Below are 18909 nucleotides of genomic sequence, written 5' to 3'. Positions count from 1 at the left end.
AAAAATCTCTTAAAATCTGGAAAATCTTTGCCGCCTTTTCCTTGGATTTTCATGACGTCTTCTCTTTTCAATTTCTCCATCTTTGAATTCCAGAAGAAGGTAAAACAGCTTTTATTAATTTTCTTCAATACATTCATGGGAGGGGGAAACACCATACTTAAGTATAATAAAAGGGGAAGAATGATCATCTTAATAATTAAAATTTTCCCCTCCATTGTGAGTTTCCTCATACTCCACATATTTATTTTTTGATTTACCTTCTTTTCCACCATGCCCCAACTAAAAAAACCATTATTAGACTCACTGAAGGAGACACCTAAAATGGTGATAAAATCAGACACAGGGATATTAATATCATGTAAAACCATACTTCCAATATTTAAAATATTACTCTTGTTAAAGTTCACTTTAAAACCAGAAGCACTACAAAAGAACTGAACATGCCCTAAGGCTTTCCGGAGTGATAGGGCGTCCCTGCATAAAACCGCCACATCGTCCATGTACCCCACCGCTTTGGCCTCTAGTCCCCTTCCACCGGGCAAGGGCACTCCGCGTATCGCTTTATCTGTTCGCAGCTTACATAAGAGAGGCTCTAATGCGCAAATAAAAAGCAGTGGGGACAAGGGACACCCCTGCTTCACTCCGGAATCTAAAATTACTTCCTGTGTCTTAAAACCATTAATTAAAATTTTACTTGTGCATTTATTATAAAATGCTTTAAGAGACAATAAAAACCCCTCGGGTATACCCATTTTTTCTAAAACCTTAAAAAGATAAAAATGAGATACTCTGTCAAACGCCTTCTCGAAGTCAATAGATAAAATGGCTAATTTACCTTCTCTTGACTTAGTATCATCAATACAATCTTTAATAAGGTTCAGGTTATCCCATATGCTTCTTCCTGGGATTCCACAGACTTGATTAAAATGAATAATTTTAGAAATTACCCCTTTTAACCTATTGGCGCAGATTTTTGCCATGATCTTATAGTCTGTGTTAAGAAGGGTTATTGGTCTCCAATTCTTCAAATCTGCCTTATCACCTTTCTTATACAATAAGGAGACCTCACCCTTCCTCCAGGACTTGGGTAAAACCTTTGAATAAAAAACCTCACTAAAAAGACTAAAAAGATCGTCTTTTAAAAGGTCATAAAATTTGACATAAAATTCTATGGATATACCGTCGGGGCCGGGTACCTTACCCGTCTTAAAACTCTTTGTTGTCTCTAAAACCTCCTGCTCCGTTAAACCTCGGGATAAAATCTGTTGCGAGGCAGGATCTAAAACCGCAGTGATCTCCTTCAGTGAGTCCTGTAAAATAGACTGATCCACAGACTTTACATTAAAAAGTTCAGAATAAAAACAATGTACTTTATGTAAAATGCCTTGTATTTCCTTAATTCCGTCTATTTCATTAATAGCTTCTTTTTTGTTATTAATTTTTTTAAAGAAGTATCTAGAGCATTTTTCGTTTTCTTCGATATGCCTCACTCTGGATCTAAAAATTAATTCTTTCCCTTTTTGCTCTATACATTTTGTAATTTCTTTCCTAAGATTTTCTATATCACTCTTCACATCCATACCATTGTCTCTGAATTTATACAAGGTTTGTAAACGGGTATTAAGATCTTTAAAGGAGTCCTTCTTCTCTCTTGCTTTCTGGGTACTTTTATTTATGAAGAAACTTTTTATTTTTTTCTTCATTTTTTCCCACCAGCTACTAATAGAGATATTTGGACTCCTTACCCGTTTACATCTTGTATAAAAACTTTTAAAATCAATAATAGTCTGTGGATCGTCTAAAAGAGAAACGTTCAATTTCCATGATTTTTTACCAGGAACCTTATTAAAATTATGTTTAATAATAAATAATAAGATTTTGTGGTCGGAAAAAACATTGGTTAAAAGCTCGCATTTAAAAGGCAGTAGCTGATCATTACAAAAAATAAAATCTATTCTAGAACTGCAGTTGACATTACTCCAGGTAACGCCGGCAACCTCTGGGGCATCTTTATTGCATTCTTTATAGACGTCAAGGAGTTTAAAATCATCAACCAGATTCTTCAACATCCCAGAGGTTTTATCATAATTCCTGCTGGTAGATGAAGTTTGCCGACGTTCCCCCTTCATAATACAATTAAAATCTCCTGCAACAACACATGGTTCAGAGGTATTGATAAAAACAGATAAAATTTCTAGCATGTCAGCTCTTTCGTTCTTATCAGGAGAACCATAAAAATTTAAAAACTGCCATTTAATACCATTGATAAAAGCTTTGACCAATAAAATCCTACCTGGTAAAATTTCATTAAAATCATCAATTAAAACGTTCCCTTTAAAAAGTATGGCGACCCCACCTGATCTGGACTCATTGGATCCAGACCAGATGGATGGTCCGTGTTGCCAATCTTCTTTATAGCTTTTGTATGAGCTTGTATGGGGAATGCCACATTCCTGCAAGAAAAACACGGATGCTGTCATTGTGGTTAAAAAATTAAAAAGAGCAACCCGTCTATGTTTAGACTTGACGCCCCTCACATTGAGGGAAACTCCCTTTATTTCGGCATCCATGATATTCATTAGGAAGAGTCAGCATGCCCAGAAAACTCATTTACACTTCCATTCCCGCCCTCTTCTGACCCAATCGTTATAAGGGAACCTTCCGGAGAGGAACTTCCATCACTCAGGCAGGAGCCTGCAGTCATGCTCGGGTAATCAGGCAAGCCAGCCTCTGATAGCTTCACCTGGGTCCCCATACCTTGACCATTTAGATCCTCATCGTTTGCGTCAGGTGGGTCTCCGACTGGATCCGTTGCTCCCCCCAGGCTCTGGGAGGTCCCAGGCCTCTCAGGGGAATGCTGCGCACAAGGCAGGGAATCGGACGCCTCCAGGGAGGCTCTCGCCTCCCCAACCACCTTATCCGGCGGGGGGGGGGCAGCCGGAGGAGCCACGTCCGCCTGATCTTGATGGCCGGACGTTTCCATCGGCTCCTCCTTCTCCCTATCCGGAGAGCGCCCTTTTTTTCCCCGCCTCTTTTTCCCTTGGATCTCCCACACACCTTCTTCCGGATCGTCATCAGGCTTAGGGGACCCAGATTGCGGAGTTTGTCTGGACTCCCCTGAACGACCGCTCTTTTGGGGAGTTCCAGACTTTTTGAGCCTTGCCACTATCTCCGCTTTGCGCTTGGCATTCCGCCTCTCCTTCGCATCTGTGGGATCACCCGAGCAATCCTGCTCCATATCATCCGCCTTGGCCCCCGCATCACTTGCATCAGGGGCCTCGGGCTCCTGCCTTACCTCTGCTTCCATTGCCTGTTCCTCTCCTTGAGGGCGGGTCTGGTCAGCTGACTCCTGTGGGGGCGTCTTGGGTCGCTCATCCTTTCTGTGGGGACAAAATCTGTATAGATGCCCAGTGCGTTGACAAAATGTACATTTTTTTGCATTGGGACATTCCTTGTTACTATGTTGAGTGCTCCCACAATTCCTACACTGGGCATCACAATTCTCATTTGTATGTCCGTATACCCCACAGAATTTGCAGAAATTAGGCATTCCCGTAAAGAAGAGGTCGCCATTAATTTGACCTAGTTTAAAACGGGCAGGTGGTAATTTAATTCCAGAGGAAAAGGCGGCATCTTTAATAAAAGTCACTAAAAATTTCCATTTGGATGTCCATATTCCACACTCGTTCATAACCTTCCCCATAAATTGGACCTCCTTAAAATACAAGGATAAAAACTTCTCCAGTTCTTTCTGGTCCACATAAGGGGAATACATCTTAATCACCACGAGCTTTTTCTCGTCGAAAGCGTGCTCAATGATACGGGTACGCCCAAGCCTGGGATCATCCTTTATTTTCTCAGCTTGTTTTAAAGCATCACGGAAAATGCCGTCTCCCGCCAGAGTAACATCATAAATGGCTCGCTTGGGGTAGTCTTGTATGGCGAGAATCTCATTCCTCCGGACATGCAAGAGATCTCCCAACACCGTATCCACAACATATCGCAACGATTCCGACTTTTTGTCCATAAGGACGCCTCCAGTGAGGAAAATCCTCACTGAGTTTTTCAGTCTGGCGTATTCCGGCACGGAGCCGGGATCGCCATCCATGGTCGCAACGTCGTACCGAGGCTGCACCTCCTGGTAAGTATAAAACTACCAGAAGGCCGGGGGATCGCAACTCGTTACCCTGGGACTAAGTCCTCCCCCCAATAGCAGCAGGTGGGTGAAGCCCGGGCTATAAACCCGGGCGATCCCACAAGGCCGAGGGGAGGAGTACCCGAATACCCTCAGCTAAGACCAAGTGCAGAATTAGAAACACATACACTTGATCTTAGCCAAAAGGCCGAGAAGCGATAACCTGAAAAGGGTTCGCAGTACAGGCCGATGGTCCCCAATGCAGAGCACTAATGAAGGCAATAGACTACTGTCCCCAGCCCAATACACAGTCCGGGAGGCTTCTTTCTCTCACAAACCGGGGAAAACGTTCACGCGCGTCCTACGCACAGAAGTCACACCAGCATGCTTCTTTTCGTGTTTGCTATCTGCATAGCTCCGCCCACACGCGACTTTTGGACACGCCTTTTCTTCGCACGAAATTCCTGGTGCGGTGCCAAAGCACGCCAAGCAGAAAGCATGATAGGAATAGTAGTGAGTGAAAGGAAAAAAAAAAAAAAAAAAAAAAAAAGGATAACCATTGTTGATTGTGATGTCACGGCACCATTGTTGAGTGTTCCATCAGGGCCCTTGTGATGTCATCCAATAGCTGACCTTACTTGACCTCTTTGACCTCTTGACCTGACAAGGCTCTTGTGACACGCGCAGTGTTCCGTCCATTGAACAGACAAGGTAGGTCCAGCTGCATAGGAAGTGCTGGGCTACTTTTTAGCCACTAAGTAATCCAGTTCAAAAGATCCACAAGAGGGAGACACAGGCAAACTTTACTCATTTATTGAAGCACTGCAAAAGCTAAATGGTTACATCCAGCCAACTTGATACAAAAAAGGGTCAATTGCCTGCCAGAGACGACTCAGCAACCCTCCGAGGTGTGCACAACAGGCCCAAATCAAACGTGGAGGAGGGGAGGTCCAAACAATTCATTCAGGTGATAAGCCAATTAACCAATCATCAGTCTTAATTGGATCCAGGGTGTGTGTGACGACACTGGGGCTGAATGGGTTGCTTGGTGCTGGAAACAACCGACAGCTGATGCAATTAGGAGATTGACAGACTAGATGCAGGTATTATATGCAAAAAGCAACACTGCACTGACTGGGCAGACAGAGGAGAAGCTGAAGGAGGCACGACACACACAACTTTCCACTTGCTTGGCTGGAAGGATGATGCTTGCAATCCATTTCAATTTCATTCTGTTTTTTCATACTGGATTAGAAGGGGTGCACCGGTCCTGGAGGTACTGCAATACCAGGTCAATGCGTGGAGTGGACAGAGCAAGCTCTTTTTCCATCTCCCTGTTCGAAAAATCCATTTAATATATGGTCCCCAGATAGGGGACGTATCAGATATTAAACTGATAAGAACAGATACTACACTTGATCTTAGCCAAAAGGCCGAGAAGCGATAACCTGAAAAGGGTTCGCAGTACAGGCCGATGGTCCCCAATGCAGAGCACTAATGAAGGCAATAGACTACTGTCCCCAGCCCAATACACAGTCCGGGAGGCTTCTTTCTCTCACAAACCGGGGAAAACGTTCACGCGCGTCCTACGCACAGAAGTCACACCAGCATGCTTCTTTTCGTGTTTGCTATCTGCATAGCTCCGCCCACACGCGACTTTTGGACACGCCTTTTCTTCGCACGAAATTCCTGGTGCGGTGCCAAAGCACGCCAAGCAGAAAGCATGATAGGAATAGTAGTGAGTGAAAGGAAAAAAAAAAAAAAAAAAAAAAAAAAAAAGGATAACCATTGTTGATTGTGATGTCACGGCACCATTGTTGAGTGTTCCATCAGGGCCCTTGTGATGTCATCCAATAGCTGACCTTACTTGACCTCTTTGACCTCTTGACCTGACAAGGCTCTTGTGACACGCGCAGTGTTCCGTCCATTGAACAGACAAGGTAGGTCCAGCTGCATAGGAAGTGCTGGGCTACTTTTTAGCCACTAAGTAATCCAGTTCAAAAGATCCACAAGAGGGAGACACAGGCAAACTTTACTCATTTATTGAAGCACTGCAAAAGCTAAATGGTTACATCCAGCCAACTTGATACAAAAAAGGGTCAATTGCCTGCCAGAGACGACTCAGCAACCCTCCGAGGTGTGCACAACAGGCCCAAATCAAACGTGGAGGAGGGGAGGTCCAAACAATTCATTCAGGTGATAAGCCAATTAACCAATCATCAGTCTTAATTGGATCCAGGGTGTGTGTGACGACACTGGGGCTGAATGGGTTGCTTGGTGCTGGAAACAACCGACAGCTGATGCAATTAGGAGATTGACAGACTAGATGCAGGTATTATATGCAAAAAGCAACACTGCACTGACTGGGCAGACAGAGGAGAAGCTGAAGGAGGCACGACACACACAACTTTCCACTTGCTTGGCTGGAAGGATGATGCTTGCAATCCATTTCAATTTCATTCTGTTTTTTCATACTGGATTAGAAGGGGTGCACCGGTCCTGGAGGTACTGCAATACCAGGTCAATGCGTGGAGTGGACAGAGCAAGCTCTTTTTCCATCTCCCTGTTCGAAAAATCCATTTAATATATGGTCCCCAGATAGGGGACGTATCAGATATTAAACTGATAAGAACAGATTTTTTTTTTTTTTTTTTTTTTTTTTTTTTTTTTTTCTTCAACTCATCAGTCTATTACACTTCGCAAGATTTCACTTACCAGTGACTATGCGACTTAGATAAACATCATCTGAGTTATTTTCTTTATGAATTTAAGATTTAAACATACAGATTCCAATCATTAAAGTTCCAAATTTCAAACGCCTTGTCATCACCCAATTTCTTTTTATCAAACAAATACACCGTATGGAGACGTGACAAAAATAACCTTACTGCATCCATAGGCGTGAGTACCACTTTTCTAAACACTAACAAATTCCTTATATCCCAAATTACCTCCTTCAGAACAGAACATGTAATCCAGTACACTCTGACATTATCTTTTGCAGAGAAATCTCTGCCAATTAACACATTGTCATAACAGAAATTGTCACAATTAAACAGAAACAAAAGCAACCTATTTAAGATCTGAAACACTTGTTTAACATAATTGCATTCCCAAAATAAATGGTATATATCTTCAATCTTATTACAGCCTTCCCTAGGGCAGATCTCAGACGATCCAATACCTCTTCTGTTTAGGAGCGCTCTCGTGGGTAAACAATTATGCAGGGTCAGCCAAGACACATCACGTTGCCTGTTAGAAAGGCCCTGAATCCTGAATAACCTAAAGACACAGGCCGCCTGTATCCTATTCAAAGCCCAAGGTACATACAGCTCTTCCCCCTTTCTGATATGTTCCATTATTTTCTTCTTCTCAGGTGTTGCAAACTGACCCAGATTAAAACGCTGATAAAAGGTCTTCAATATCACATAGAAGGAAGGTAAATTAAAGGACATTGGTCTTCTCATATCCCTATCACACCAACCCCACTTCCCTAACAACCATCCAGCCAGGTATCTTATCATTTCCGTTGTTCTATTCCTGGCTTTTACTGTTTTAAAAATTAATAAAAAATAGTGCAATCCCAAAAACACTTCTATATTTGGAAAATCATATCCACCTAGACATTTTTTGCTCATTACCACTGTTCTCTTTATCTTCTCGGTCTTTGAACTCCAAAAAAATACAAAAAGTTTCCTAGTCATCCTCTTTACCCATAGCTTCCCAGGAGGGAAGATTACTGAGGTGTATAACAGTAGGGGCAATATAACAGACTTTATTACCAAAATCTTCCCGGCCAAGGACAATTTCCTCAAATTCCAAAAGGCTAGTTTTTTCTCGACTTTTGTCTGAACCTGACTCAAACTTTTCTCTCCTTTCAGGTTTTTCTCAAAGGTCACTCCTAGTACTTCAATATCCTCTTTTTTCTCTACCTTATCCACTTCAAATTGTATTTGTTTCCCAAAGTTACTAAGTTGGCACTTGCTCCAATTAACACTCATTCCAGAAATTGCACAATAGATTCTTAGATGCAAATTTGCCCTATCCAAATCAGCTTTAGAACTGCACAGGAAGACTACATCATCCATATAGCTCATAGATTTTACCTGAGTACCGCCACTACCAGGGATAACACAGCCACTGATGCACTTGTCTTTCTGGATACTTATCAGCAGTGGTTCGATGACGCATATAAAGAGCAACGGCGATAGCGGGCACCCTTGCCTCACCCCGGATCTCACTTGTATGGGCGGGCTTAGATGTCCATTAACCAAGATCCTACTTTCCACTCCCCTATAAAGGCCTTTGATCACATTTATTACTTTGGCAGGAACACCCATCTTATTTAAAACTGTAAACATGAAACGGTGAGACACTTTATCAAAGGCTTTTTCTAGGTCGATAGATTCTAATATTAGGGGGAGATTTATATCTTTGGCATAGAATATTAAGTCCCTCAACAAGACAAGATTATCTGATATCCGACGTCCTGGTACAGCACAAGTCTGATACATGCCTACCATATCCCGAACCACTTGGCTCAGTCTGGATGCCACGATTTTAGCTAACAATTTGTAATCCACGTTAAGCAATGTAATAGGACGCCAGTTCTTCATGTCTCGCTTGTCACCTTTCTTAAATATCAATGTGACCACACCTTGTCTCATAGAATCTGATATTTTACCTGTCTCAAAAGCATACTGAAGCACCTTAACCACCTCATCTTTTAAAAAATACCAACACTTTAAATAAAATTCAACAGGTAACCCATCACTCCCTGGAGTCTTACCCTTGGCCATACAATTTGTCATCCTTTCTATTTCTGCTTCATTAATTGCATCAGACAAAGGTCCTAGATCACCGGCTGCAATATTACTATCAATACCCCTGCAATAGTCTTCAATCTCCTCTCCTGATGCTGCATTGTCCACACCAAACAAGGAACCATAGAATCTACCTATCTCAGTAATCATCCCCTTTCCAGTAACCTCACCCTCTGCAGACAATATTGAAGATATAAACCCTTTTGCGCCAAAGGTTTTTTTGAAAAAATATCTTGTACATTGCTCATCCTCCTCCAAGTGTTTCACCTTAGCACGTTGTACAATACCTTTCCCTTTCTCTGTAAACCTCCTCCTCATTTGTTCTTTGACCTCCTTTAACTCCTCATCAACATCCCAACCTGCTTGTTTAAACTTATAGAGGGTCTCAAGCTTCTTTACCAACACCGCTTCTTCCTCTTTCTTCTGTCTTGCCATTCTTACTCCCTCTCTCTTAAAAAAACCAGCTATCTCCATTTTTGTCCAATCCCACCATGCAAGCAAATCCTTAAAACACTTCTGCCTCTGAACACAACCCTTAAACACCTTCTCAAGCTTTTTAAGTGTATCTTCATTCTCCAAAAGCATTACATTGAGTTTCCAAACCCCCCTACCAAAAGCTACTGATTCTGCAAAGTCAAGTTTTACAACAACCATTTTATGATCTGTAAAGCTAACTCTTTGGTTTTCACACTTTACTATCTTTACACCTTCAGAGATCAATACAAAGTCAATCCTGGATTTCACTTTGCCACTATCTGCTATGTAAGTATATTTCTCATCACCCTCCACCTTTTCTCCAGCATCCTGGTACCTCAGATCCTTTATCAGCTGATTTAGGAGACAAGAAGACATATCCAGCTTAACTTCAGCATCAGTTGCTCTGTCTGCCACAGCTCTAATTGAGTTAAAATCCCCTGCAAGCACAGTAACCATTCTACCTGGCATTTGCAACTTAAGAGTTTCAAAAAAAATAATTCTACTTTGTTTTTCTGCAGGGGCATAAACACAAAAAATCCTACTTCTGGAACCCAGATAATCTATTTCTAAACAAACTAGCCGGCCAGGAACTATTACTCTAAAATCCTGTGCCACAATATTGCTATTTTTAAGTAATATGCCTACTCCCTCATTCCTATTCCCACAGCTTACAGACCAAAAGGACTTCCCCAAATTCCATTCTTCCTCATCTGGAGCGACTTTTATTGCGCATTCCTGGAGGCAAATTATATCAGCATTCACATCTCTCAGATAGTCAAAAACAGCAGCTCTTCTGTACTCTGACCCAATACTACGCACATTTAAGGATGCAACCACAAAACTCATTATGAGTATGATAAAGATTTGTCCAGCCATAACAATCAATGTTGAAATTCCTGTCCTCCTACTCTTCTAAATAACTCTGCACTAACATCAGGCGATTCCGGTCCAGAATCCCTGCAGATCAGAAGAGGACCTGGGGAGTCCGGATCCCCAAGGACTCCGGACCACTCATCCCCTGTCTTCAAACGTTTACTAGAAGTTGGGACCACCGCCCCTTCCACCTCCCCTTCCACCTCTATAAACTCCTCATCATCCTCACTACTACTAGCTCTATTTTTTTGACCAGGAGTAATTCCATCATCACTACTCCCTCCCTGGCATTCCATCTCCTCTCCTTCTCCAATCACAGGGTTTGGGCAGTCAGGTCCTAACACAGGCTCCACTATGAGACGATCACCAAACACAGTCTCTATCACTGAGGGAGACTCACTAGCAGGAACCACAACCATCTCCTTCTTACTGCTACCACTCCCCTTTGCAGATGAGGTTCCCGCCCCTTTCTCAATCTTCTTCACCTGCACCCTCTGACTCTTGGGTTTCTGCCCTACAACCTTCCACTCATCACCTGTTTTAACACTCCCCTCCCCCACCCTAGAGACTGCTGGAACACTGCTCTGTTTCTCAGTTTGCCCACCAAAGCTTCTCCCTCCAGCCACCTCTGCATAAGTAGTTTGCTTATCATTCCACATTGGACATCTTTTGGCAAGGTGCTTACTGTCTCCACACAAATCACACACTCTTATTTCTTCACAATCAATCCTTTTGTGACCAGTTTTCCCACAATTCCTGCACACCTCCCCCTTTTCAGGGCAATCATCCTGCACATGACCAAACACATTACATTTCCTGCAAAACTTCATTTGGCCTTCATAATAGCAGAAACCCCTCTCCCCACCAATTGAAAAAACAGATGGAATACATTTAAAGCCTTCCTTTGCACTCCCAGCAATTTTAAATTTACACAAAAACTTCCTTTTCCCATTCAAATAACCGTGCTTATTCCTCAGCCGGCCCATAAATCTTACTTCATCACAATAGTTCAAAAGAAAAGCCGTAACAGTATTGTCAGATACTTTAGGGTTGTACATATGTACAATTACCACTTTGGAACCTTGCTGAAATAATGGCACCAACACAATCTTCTCCATCACAGCTGATTTCTTCTCCTCCTTAAGTTGATTCAGCTCCACAAACATTCTTTGGCAGACACTCGAGGAAATAAACATAATATCATAAATTCCTTGCTTAGGGAAATCTTGCAGAGCCAATACCTCATCTACCTTCAGGCTTGTCAGCTTCAGCACATCCGTGACGATCTGGTCCACTCCAATGGCCTTCCTGTCCTCCTCTCTCCAGACATGAAGCCGGATACTGTCCTCGACACCTCGAGACACCATTTTCAAAGCAAAGAATCCGCAGGCGAAAAACCCACACTCACTCCCGAAACACCCAGGGTCCCCCACAAGGAGGACCCTAGCTTACTCCTTTCAGCAAGACCAAACCGAATTCCCAGTCTGATCTTCGCCAAAAGGCCGAGAAGCGATAACCTGAAAAGGGTTCGCAGTACAGGCCGATGGTCCCCAATGCAGAGCACTAATGAAGGCAATAGACTACTGTCCCCAGCCCAATACACAGTCCGGGAGGCTTCTTTCTCTCACAAACCGGGGAAAACGTTCACGCGCGTCCTACGCACAGAAGTCACACCAGCATGCTTCTTTTCGTGTTTGCTATCTGCATAGCTCCGCCCACACGCGACTTTTGGACACGCCTTTTCTTCGCACGAAATTCCTGGTGCGGTGCCAAAGCACGCCAAGCAGAAAGCATGATAGGAATAGTAGTGAGTGAAAGGAAAAAAAAAAAAAAAAAAAAAAAAAAAAAGGATAACCATTGTTGATTGTGATGTCACGGCACCATTGTTGAGTGTTCCATCAGGGCCCTTGTGATGTCATCCAATAGCTGACCTTACTTGACCTCTTTGACCTCTTGACCTGACAAGGCTCTTGTGACACGCGCAGTGTTCCGTCCATTGAACAGACAAGGTAGGTCCAGCTGCATAGGAAGTGCTGGGCTACTTTTTAGCCACTAAGTAATCCAGTTCAAAAGATCCACAAGAGGGAGACACAGGCAAACTTTACTCATTTATTGAAGCACTGCAAAAGCTAAATGGTTACATCCAGCCAACTTGATACAAAAAAGGGTCAATTGCCTGCCAGAGACGACTCAGCAACCCTCCGAGGTGTGCACAACAGGCCCAAATCAAACGTGGAGGAGGGGAGGTCCAAACAATTCATTCAGGTGATAAGCCAATTAACCAATCATCAGTCTTAATTGGATCCAGGGTGTGTGTGACGACACTGGGGCTGAATGGGTTGCTTGGTGCTGGAAACAACCGACAGCTGATGCAATTAGGAGATTGACAGACTAGATGCAGGTATTATATGCAAAAAGCAACACTGCACTGACTGGGCAGACAGAGGAGAAGCTGAAGGAGGCACGACACACACAACTTTCCACTTGCTTGGCTGGAAGGATGATGCTTGCAATCCATTTCAATTTCATTCTGTTTTTTCATACTGGATTAGAAGGGGTGCACCGGTCCTGGAGGTACTGCAATACCAGGTCAATGCGTGGAGTGGACAGAGCAAGCTCTTTTTCCATCTCCCTGTTCGAAAAATCCATTTAATATATGGTCCCCAGATAGGGGACGTATCAGATATTAAACTGATAAGAACAGATACTACACTTGATCTTAGCCAAAAGGCCGAGAAGCGATAACCTGAAAAGGGTTCGCAGTACAGGCCGATGGTCCCCAATGCAGAGCACTAATGAAGGCAATAGACTACTGTCCCCAGCCCAATACACAGTCCGGGAGGCTTCTTTCTCTCACAAACCGGGGAAAACGTTCACGCGCGTCCTACGCACAGAAGTCACACCAGCATGCTTCTTTTCGTGTTTGCTATCTGCATAGCTCCGCCCACACGCGACTTTTGGACACGCCTTTTCTTCGCACGAAATTCCTGGTGCGGTGCCAAAGCACGCCAAGCAGAAAGCATGATAGGAATAGTAGTGAGTGAAAGGAAAAAAAAAAAAAAAAAAAAAAAAAAAAAAGGATAACCATTGTTGATTTTGATGTCACGGCACCATTGTTGAGTGTTCCATCAGGGCCCTTGTGATGTCATCCAATAGCTGACCTTACTTGACCTCTTTGACCTCTTGACCTGACAAGGCTCTTGTGACACGCGCAGTGTTCCGTCCATTGAACAGACAAGGTAGGTCCAGCTGCATAGGAAGTGCTGGGCTACTTTTTAGCCACTAAGTAATCCAGTTCAAAAGATCCACAAGAGGGAGACACAGGCAAACTTTACTCATTTATTGAAGCACTGCAAAAGCTAAATGGTTACATCCAGCCAACTTGATACAAAAAAGGGTCAATTGCCTGCCAGAGACGACTCAGCAACCCTCCGAGGTGTGCACAACAGGCCCAAATCAAACGTGGAGGAGGGGAGGTCCAAACAATTCATTCAGGTGATAAGCCAATTAACCAATCATCAGTCTTAATTGGATCCAGGGTGTGTGTGACGACACTGGGGCTGAATGGGTTGCTTGGTGCTGGAAACAACCGACAGCTGATGCAATTAGGAGATTGACAGACTAGATGCAGGTATTATATGCAAAAAGCAACACTGCACTGACTGGGCAGACAGAGGAGAAGCTGAAGGAGGCACGACACACACAACTTTCCACTTGCTTGGCTGGAAGGATGATGCTTGCAATCCATTTCAATTTCATTCTGTTTTTTCATACTGGATTAGAAGGGGTGCACCGGTCCTGGAGGTACTGCAATACCAGGTCAATGCGTGGAGTGGACAGAGCAAGCTCTTTTTCCATCTCCCTGTTCGAAAAATCCATTTAATATATGGTCCCCAGATAGGGGACGTATCAGATATTAAACTGATAAGAACAGATACTACACTTGATCTTAGCCAAAAGGCCGAGAAGCGATAACCTGAAAAGGGTTCGCAGTACAGGCCGATGGTCCCCAATGCAGAGCACTAATGAAGGCAATAGACTACTGTCCCCAGCCCAATACACAGTCCGGGAGGCTTCTTTCTCTCACAAACCGGGGAAAACGTTCACGCGCGTCCTACGCACAGAAGTCACACCAGCATGCTTCTTTTCGTGTTTGCTATCTGCATAGCTCCGCCCACACGCGACTTTTGGACACGCCTTTTCTTCGCACGAAATTCCTGGTGCGGTGCCAAAGCACGCCAAGCAGAAAGCATGATAGGAATAGTAGTGAGTGAAAGGAAAAAAAAAAAAAAAAAAAAAAAAAAAAAGGATAACCATTGTTGATTGTGATGTCACGGCACCATTGTTGAGTGTTCCATCAGGGCCCTTGTGATGTCATCCAATAGCTGACCTTACTTGACCTCTTTGACCTCTTGACCTGACAAGGCTCTTGTGACACGCGCAGTGTTCCGTCCATTGAACAGACAAGGTAGGTCCAGCTGCATAGGAAGTGCTGGGCTACTTTTTAGCCACTAAGTAATCCAGTTCAAAAGATCCACAAGAGGGAGACACAGGCAAACTTTACTCATTTATTGAAGCACTGCAAAAGCTAAATGGTTACATCCAGCCAACTTGATACAAAAAAGGGTCAATTGCCTGCCAGAGACGACTCAGCAACCCTCCGAGGTGTGCACAACAGGCCCAAATCAAACGTGGAGGAGGGGAGGTCCAAACAATTCATTCAGGTGATAAGCCAATTAACCAATCATCAGTCTTAATTGGATCCAGGGTGTGTGTGACGACACTGGGGCTGAATGGGTTGCTTGGTGCTGGAAACAACCGACAGCTGATGCAATTAGGAGATTGACAGACTAGATGCAGGTATTATATGCAAAAAGCAACACTGCACTGACTGGGCAGACAGAGGAGAAGCTGAAGGAGGCACGACACACACAACTTTCCACTTGCTTGGCTGGAAGGATGATGCTTGCAATCCATTTCAATTTCATTCTGTTTTTTCATACTGGATTAGAAGGGGTGCACCGGTCCTGGAGGTACTGCAATACCAGGTCAATGCGTGGAGTGGACAGAGCAAGCTCTTTTTCCATCTCCCTGTTCGAAAAATCCATTTAATATATGGTCCCCAGATAGGGGACGTATCAGATATTAAACTGATAAGAACAGATACTACACTTGATCTTAGCCAAAAGGCCGAGAAGCGATAACCTGAAAAGGGTTCGCAGTACAGGCCGATGGTCCCCAATGCAGAGCACTAATGAAGGCAATAGACTACTGTCCCCAGCCCAATACACAGTCCGGGAGGCTTCTTTCTCTCACAAACCGGGGAAAACGTTCACGCGCGTCCTACGCACAGAAGTCACACCAGCATGCTTCTTTTCGTGTTTGCTATCTGCATAGCTCCGCCCACACGCGACTTTTGGACACGCCTTTTCTTCGCACGAAATTCCTGGTGCGGTGCCAAAGCACGCCAAGCAGAAAGCATGATAGGAATAGTAGTGAGTGAAAGAAAAAAAAAAAAAAAAAAAAAAAAAAGGATAACCATTGTTGATTGTGATGTCACGGCACCATTGTTGAGTGTTCCATCAGGGCCCTTGTGATGTCATCCAATAGCTGACCTTACTTGACCTCTTTGACCTCTTGACCTGACAAGGCTCTTGTGACACGCGCAGTGTTCCGTCCATTGAACAGACAAGGTAGGTCCAGCTGCATAGGAAGTGCTGGGCTACTTTTTAGCCACTAAGTAATCCAGTTCAAAAGATCCACAAGAGGGAGACACAGGCAAACTTTACTCATTTATTGAAGCACTGCAAAAGCTAAATGGTTACATCCAGCCAACTTGATACAAAAAAGGGTCAATTGCCTGCCAGAGACGACTCAGCAACCCTCCGAGGTGTGCACAACAGGCCCAAATCAAACGTGGAGGAGGGGAGGTCCAAACAATTCATTCAGGTGATAAGCCAATTAACCAATCATCAGTCTTAATTGGATCCAGGGTGTGTGTGACGACACTGGGGCTGAATGGGTTGCTTGGTGCTGGAAACAACCGACAGCTGATGCAATTAGGAGATTGACAGACTAGATGCAGGTATTATATGCAAAAAGCAACACTGCACTGACTGGGCAGACAGAGGAGAAGCTGAAGGAGGCACGACACACACAACTTTCCACTTGCTTGGCTGGAAGGATGATGCTTGCAATCCATTTCAATTTCATTCTGTTTTTTCATACTGGATTAGAAGGGGTGCACCGGTCCTGGAGGTACTGCAATACCAGGTCAATGCGTGGAGTGGACAGAGCAAGCTCTTTTTCCATCTCCCTGTTCGAAAAATCCATTTAATATATGGTCCCCAGATAGGGGACGTATCAGATATTAAACTGATAAGAACAGATACTACACTTGATCTTAGCCAAAAGGCCGAGAAGCGATAACCTGAAAAGGGTTCGCAGTACAGGCCGATGGTCCCCAATGCAGAGCACTAATGAAGGCAATAGACTACTGTCCCCAGCCCAATACACAGTCCGGGAGGCTTCTTTCTCTCACAAACCGGGGAAAACGTTCACGCGCGTCCTACGCACAGAAGTCACACCAGCATGCTTCTTTTCGTGTTTGCTATCTGCATAGCTCCGCCCACACGCGACTTTTGGACACGCCTTTTCTTCGCACGAAATTCCTGGTGCGGTGCCAAAGCACGCCAAGCAGAAAGCATGATAGGAATAGTAGTGAGTGAAAGGAAAAAAAAAAAAAAAAAAAAAAAAAAAGGATAACCATTGTTGATTGTGATGTCACGGCACCATTGTTGAGTGTTCCATCAGGGCCCTTGTGATGTCATCCAATAGCTGACCTTACTTGACCTCTTTGACCTCTTGACCTGACAAGGCTCTTGTGACACGCGCAGTGTTCCGTCCATTGAACAGACAAGGTAGGTCCAGCTGCATAGGAAGTGCTGGGCTACTTTTTAGCCACTAAGTAATCCAGTTCAAAAGATCCACAAGAGGGAGACACAGGCAAACTTTACTCATTTATTGAAGCACTGCAAAAGCTAAATGGTTACATCCAGCCAACTTGATACAAAAAAGGGTCAATTGCCTGCCAGAGACGACTCAGCAACCCTCCGAGGTGTGCACAACAGGCCCAAATCAAACGTGGAGGAGGGGAGGTCCAAACAATTCATTCAGGTGATAAGCCAATTAACCAATCATCAGTCTTAATTGGATCCAGGGTGTGTGTGACGACACTGGGGCTGAATGGGTTGCTTGGTGCTGGAAACAACCGACAGCTGATGCAATTAGGAGATTGACAGACTAGATGCAGGTATTATATGCAAAAAGCAACACTGCACTGACTGGGCAGACAGAGGAGAAGCTGAAGGAGGCACGACACACACAACTTTCCACTTGCTTGGCTGGAAGGATGATGCTTGCAATCCATTTCAATTTCATTCTGTTTTTTCATACTGGATTAGAAGGGGTGCACCGGTCCTGGAGGTACTGCAATACCAGGTCAATGCGTGGAGTGGACAGAGCAAGCTCTTTTTCCATCTCCCTGTTCGAAAAATCCATTTAATATATGGTCCCCAGATAGGGGACGTATCAGATATTAAACTGATAAGAACAGATTTTTTTTTTTAAGTTGACTATCCCCTCGCGGGGACGCCATATTTATTAAAAGAATTTACAAAATTTTAACAATTATCACATAAATACAGAAGAAAATAATTAAATACATAATCAAAGGATGGCATTAAAAATGAATAAAATTATCTTATATTACAGAATTCCATTCACTTAAAAACCATTTATTTTCTACCGCAGTATTAACTTTTTTCTCAATTAAAAGATAAATATACATTTCACTAAAACAAAATCCCAGAACATCGTTGACGGATAAAACCTCTCTTTTAAAAACTAAAATATTTCTAGCCTTCCAGAGGGCTTCCTTTGCGCAGTTCATCGTCTTCCATGCCACAGCCTCTTGGCAGGCTGTTGGGCATTCCAAAAGACCGTATAGGATCATATCGTAAGTGAAGTCTCTCAGGCCTGCCATCTTCCTTAAAAGTGGGAGCACTCTTCTCCAGAAATCCTGGGCAAACGGACATGACCACAGTAGATGTTGAACCGTCTCTTCTTGTTGACAATTATTCCTCGGACAGATGGCAGACCTTACATAGCCTCTTCGGTATTGGAATGCCCGGCATGGAAGACACTGATGAACACAATTCCACGCCAAGTCTTTCTGGGAATTAAAAAGATAGGAGATGTTAATAATTTTCCAGATTTTTTTGCATTTATCTTCTCTAAAATTCTTTATATCACAAGTTATCTCCTTCATTTTTATTTCTTTTATTAATTGTTTACTGTTTTTAAGCTCATTTATATTTTTCTTCTTCAAATTAAAAGTTGACACTATCTCTTCTAAAATCTTATAACTTACTGGCAAATTAAAAGCATAAGGAACTGATAAAATAGTTTTGAACCAATTAAACTTACGCATAAAAAAACCAGTATTAAAACGAACATAATAAGACCAATAGTGTTCTTTAAAAAGAGCGTTAAAACAGAAACTAAAAAATTTTATCAATAAAAATCTCTTAAAATCTGGAA

The 18909-nt window shown here is 43.3% G+C and overlaps 5 non-coding genes and 3 pseudogenes across 5 annotated transcripts; all 8 read right to left on the bottom strand.

Annotated features, from left to right (window-relative positions):
* Window positions 1-4214: 4214 nt before the first annotated feature.
* LOC121006581 lies at window positions 4215-4355 on the bottom strand (annotated as a pseudogene).
* A 1034-nt stretch (window positions 4356-5389) lies between these two features.
* On the bottom strand, window positions 5390-5580 carry LOC121006414. The gene has a single exon (XR_005780263.1). It is a non-coding gene; the product is annotated as a U2 spliceosomal RNA (small nuclear RNA).
* Window positions 5581-6618: 1038 nt separating this feature from the next.
* LOC121006478 lies at window positions 6619-6843 on the bottom strand (annotated as a pseudogene).
* A 6017-nt stretch (window positions 6844-12860) lies between these two features.
* On the bottom strand, window positions 12861-13051 carry LOC121006403. The gene has a single exon (XR_005780252.1). It is a non-coding gene; the product is annotated as a U2 spliceosomal RNA (small nuclear RNA).
* Window positions 13052-14090: 1039 nt separating this feature from the next.
* On the bottom strand, window positions 14091-14281 carry LOC121006392. The gene has a single exon (XR_005780242.1). It is a non-coding gene; the product is annotated as a U2 spliceosomal RNA (small nuclear RNA).
* Window positions 14282-15319: 1038 nt separating this feature from the next.
* Window positions 15320-15510, bottom strand: LOC121006380. The gene has a single exon (XR_005780233.1). It is a non-coding gene; the product is annotated as a U2 spliceosomal RNA (small nuclear RNA).
* Window positions 15511-16544: 1034 nt separating this feature from the next.
* On the bottom strand, window positions 16545-16735 carry LOC121006369. Its single transcript, XR_005780223.1, has one exon. It is a non-coding gene; the product is annotated as a U2 spliceosomal RNA (small nuclear RNA).
* A 1036-nt stretch (window positions 16736-17771) lies between these two features.
* On the bottom strand, window positions 17772-17981 carry LOC121006431 (annotated as a pseudogene).
* Window positions 17982-18909: the final 928 nt, after the last annotated feature.

The sequence above is a fragment of the Bufo bufo genome, chromosome 6 (assembly GCF_905171765.1).
Source record: "Bufo bufo chromosome 6, aBufBuf1.1, whole genome shotgun sequence".
NCBI classification, from domain to species: Eukaryota; Metazoa; Chordata; class Amphibia; order Anura; family Bufonidae; genus Bufo; species Bufo bufo.
This window is presented reverse-complemented; position numbering and strand designations above follow the sequence as displayed.